Source organism: Zootermopsis nevadensis, unplaced genomic scaffold (genome assembly GCF_977971745.1).
Source record: "Zootermopsis nevadensis isolate Lab colony 2312 unplaced genomic scaffold, Znev_1.0 Znev_ptg000028l, whole genome shotgun sequence".
NCBI classification, from domain to species: Eukaryota; Metazoa; Arthropoda; class Insecta; order Blattodea; family Termopsidae; genus Zootermopsis; species Zootermopsis nevadensis.
Window position 1 is genome coordinate 17,517,865 of NW_028259160.1, and position 4,942 is coordinate 17,522,806.

Sequence of the window (4,942 nt, forward strand, 5' to 3'; positions counted from 1 at the left end):
TATCTTCCTCCCCCCCCCCCAACCTCCCACTCCTCTGCCGGGGCACTCGCCTTTTAATCTGAGAGTCGGCCGCTTGCCTTTGGGTCTGTTTGATGGTTCTTACCCTGCGGGTCGCTGTGATTCTTGCAGACTATGAACGTGAAAATGACGATTGTGGTTGGTCTTAATCGGATTTCCGACGTTTCGGAGGAACACATCACCCACCGTGAAGATGAACCCATTTACAAGACAACGCGGATTTAAACCGCAGGATTCTGAATTGTATGAAATGGGAAGTGATCTGGCCTCTTTCAAGTCACTCGCCCAGTATTTGTCTTGGGGGGTACTGAGTAAAACCAACGAGCTTAAAAATCTGTACTCCTCTCCCAGTATTGTCAGGGTGATTAAGTCGAGAAGAATGAGATGGGCTGGGCATGTAGCGCGCATGGATGGGACGAGGTGTGCACCGGGTACTGGTTGGGAAGCCTGAGGGGAAGAGGCCCCTGGAGAGACCTAGACGTAGATGGGGGGGGGGTAATGTCAGGCGGGATCTATGGGAGATAGAAGTTGAAGGAAACTGGATTTTGTTGGCCCAGGACAGGGTCCGGTGCAGGGCTTTTGTTAAGTGGGTGATGAACATTCAGGTTCGGTAAGCCATCTGGTTAGGTTGTGAGACTCGAATAGGGTTTTGTTTTTTTGTGTGTGGCAGGTTTTTGCATTTTATGACATTGACATTAAGCAAGACGTGTGTCGTGCTGAACAGACGGCCTGGGCGGTGGGTCAGTACGAAGTCCAACATCGAGGGCTCCAAGGATCATCAGTACAGTCAGCTTCATAAAGCTGTCTTTCTGAACATTCTGCGTAAGGTGCCTTGGTTCTGCTGGTTCAGGAGTCTCGTTTGCTGTGGGCGATGCTGTGACAGACAGACGTCTCAGGATCGATTGGTCCTGCTCTCAAAACAAGATGCATCAGATGAACGTGAGGTTAGGTTACATAGGTCCAGGCCGTGCCATGTGCTAGAGGTGTTTCAGGTTTGTGCCACCGAGGTTATGATTTTTACTGACTGTAGCAATCCAGGTAAATAAATGTGCCAAACAATTTACAAAAGGAGCAAAACATTCCTTGAATTCTAGGTTACAACTGATTCCTTTTATGTGTTTCGTATTGATCGACTGGGTTTCGGTATCTGATACAGGTGCCTTCGTAAAGGACACAAGAAAGGAGTACCATGATGCCAATGGAAACAAGTTGCTGGTGTTTATGTCCGAGTCTGGCGTCCGTGGGGCCCACAGTTCGATTTTTTTTCTGTAGTCTGTCGGATTTCTGAGAGCAATACCGTTATCAAACTCCGATATGATATCGATTTTGTGTTTATGACAGCTAGAATGAACGAAGCAGAATTGCTTATTATTTCTCAAATCTCAGAACTTTGCGCAAGCAAAGTTCTGAGATTACTCATAAATCGTTTTTAAAGTGAGCAAAGTTCAGGTCCCTTACCTGATAACACTAGGAACAAGGACCTATGGAACAGAGTCCATCTTGAGAAACAAATAATCAGTCTCTGTACGCAAGAGTCCTCATACAGCGTTAATTAATTTAGATTACTTTATTTGTTCAGGAACACGATTTGAAAGAGTTTGGGCTCTCGCGCTGTGAAAACCTCAGTTACTAACATTACAATTTATTTCGCAAACTAATATTAACGACGCATTTGTTACAAAGCCAGTTTATATAAATGACATCCGAAGTTCTTACGGTGGCAAATACGTCACTGTCGGGGCTTCTGAGCTATAACGCCGTTTAGATGTGGAGGTAGATACCAACGTTTCGGAGGAAAATACTCTTTCCATCATCCGGACTGAATGGTATTCGCTTACAAGTCCCCGACGCTGTTACAATGCAAAAGATCAACATCGAAGAATTTCTCGCAGATTTGGCTTCGGATAAATGTTTCAAGAAAAAGTATTTAAAAAAAATAAATGGGCTAATTTAGTGCAAGAGTCTTTGGGTAATGAAGATCTCTTTTGCTGCATTAGGCTGCGGTCACAGTGCAAGCGTATTCGCGCGAATTGACGGTCGGGCGAACTACCAAACACGTTACAAGGCCTGTAACCGGTCACACTGCAAGCGAAGTTATCGCTCGTCGTTCAAACATGTTTGTTTCATTCGCGCGAATAGATGGATACTGAAAAATTAATTCATCTTGTGTTCAATGAGAAGGCTTTGTGGGACCAAAAAATGAAAACTTATCACAACAGAGAGGTTTCAAGGAAGTTATGACAAAAAATTAGTGACTAAATATTGCAATTTAAGTTTATTACAAACTCTTCCTTGCTACACCAGTACAAATTCTACATTTATGTTTGTTGAAGTAGTGGATTGTGTGTGGCACAGATAATTAGGGAACGTTGAACTGTTGGATTAATGCTACCTTCACTACTGTTAAAATACTTTTTAAATGCGTCTCCGATGTCACAAGCCTGTTGTGCTGACCTATTATTTGATAGTGATTGATTATATTTATTATGCTTGCATTTTGTGGTGTCGACGATGTGATAGATGGATCATAAATACTTTCCTTCTCAATAATATTATTATGTAACAAGCATATGCACTTTACGATTAAATCAGCTTTATCTGGTTCAGAGTAATTGGCTGCAATTATACCGAAGGCACTCCGTGCTCTGGAGAGTCTGTAATTATACATGTGTTCTTCCCTTGATAAAGCTCTTTTTGAATATGGTTTCATCAGATAAGTCTTTAAAGGATACGCGTCATCACCTAATAAAACATGAAGTGACACATCAGTTTGAGGAAGATTTGCATTTTGTGGCAATTTCAATGATCCATTTTCGAGGGGTATGTAAAAACTTGATGCAGCGAAGGTTCCTCCATCACTCTGTTTTCCGTGCCAGCCTATATTAACACACACAAATTTATAGTTTGCGTCACAAACAGCTTGCAAAACAATGTAAAAAAATTATTTGTAATTATAAAACTGCGTCCCCGATTTTTCTGGACATTTCAAACGGATATGTTTCCTATCAATGTAGCCCACACAATTAGGAAATTTTCATCTATCAAAGAATTCAGCAGCGTTCTGATGGTGAAATACAGTTTCGGAAATTACTCTGCTTTTTTATTGCTTCCTCAGTAGCATTTAATATGTACTGGTATGTATTCAAACGGTTCTCTTCCTCAACTCCATTTTCATACTGAAGGCTCGCGCCACAAACGTTCGCGCGATGTCGCTCGATAACGCCCGACAATTAATTCGCGCGAATACGCTTGCAGTGTGACCGCAGCCTATGTGGAATAGTAACTGAAGAAGAACAGGGTGGAACTCGACCCTCGATTAGCGCTGTCATTTTATCAGCAAAGCAACTTTATATAAACTAGGAGTCTGGGATTTCGTGTGATTTTCAGAATAAACAACTATTATTTCCTTAAACTTCATCAGCGAGTTGGTCTTTGTAATGGTGAAGTGTAGTGTTTACTTTGAGGTACGGACTTCATTTTTAAATTCTATTTAGATGAGCTTCGGTCTCCGGATGGTTTTCGAACTGATGTAGCAGGCAAATGTCAAAATAATCCCAGTTCAAAGGGATGACTACTACTTAAACCTACTGTACTCCTTGTAACTTGTCCATTTTTCCTCTGTCCACTCGAAATAACGCTACGCCTTTCGTATTTTATACTGAACCACTGTTTCCATATAAAGGCAGACATTTGCAATTGTTTGGCTTCATTTAATTTGCAATAGATAATGTTGCTGGTCTGTGTAATGTAATGTAGTGAAGTGGTCCGTAGCCCTCAAATGCTGGGCCAAAATACTCTAATGTTGCCCCTCTGAGCTCGAGAGCTGGCAATATATAACCGTCACATTTGTACTTGCCACTTATTGGCCAGTCGACAAATTTCCATGACAACCTTGAGGACGCGGGTCAACGTTACATAGAATTCAAATCTGTAGAGAATATTCGAAACGAGAAACGTGCGTGAAGAGCCCTATTTTGAGTGGTACACAGACGCTTCGCGATTTACGACCGTCGAAAATCCAACGCCCCTGGGTTACAGCGTGCATAGTTTACCATTTAAGACGCAAACAAAAACAATCACGTTTTGCGGAACAAAACTTAAACAATAAGCATGTCCACTCTCAACCCCCCCCCCCCATGACACTCGAGTCAAGGTTATCCTGGTTGCTAGGCCTCCGCTCACACCAGCTGCGTAAAAGATTGCAGGTTCGAATAATATGCATTCATGACAGAAGGCCTTTTTATTCTTGGACATTATTACTTCGAATCAAAATCATTTGTTACTGTTCATGAAGCATTTAGCAATACGTGCCCGGACAAGGAAGTACCGAATAAAACAACATTACAACGGTTAGTAACAAAATTCCGGTGCACGAAAGATTTGTAACAAGTACTTATCGAGAGACAAAGCAGATGAAATTACGGCCTTACCGATTTTAAGAAGTGAATCAGCTGCAACAACTGAATTCGGCTTCAAGAATTCATTTTTATCGTTTTGTGCATGAAGGTGTTGGTGTGTTTTAGTTAAGGTTGGTATTTGAATGGAACACCGTGTAGAACTAATCGAGAAGTAGTTTCGTGAACGCCCGCTTGGAAGTATGAAAACAGTCGAAGTGTTAATTACGCAGGGCTGAGCCGAATCAAACCGAACTTAGCCGAGTGTCTTAATCGAGTTTTGTATTTCCCGCCTTCTGAAAAAGAATTCTGTTTAACAACATTGTGTACGTTTGTCTTATTGTTGTTTTTCTCTGTTGCGATGAGTGTACATGCTTTACATTGCGAAATTATGATTTTAATTAGTGCTGTGTTATTGAAGCTGATGTTTTGGGAACCATACAAAAATTATCAGAGCATATTGCAAATGTGGGATGGAATGGCTGTTGACTGTAACTTCACCTGTGAGTACAAATTCTATTTCATTTAGA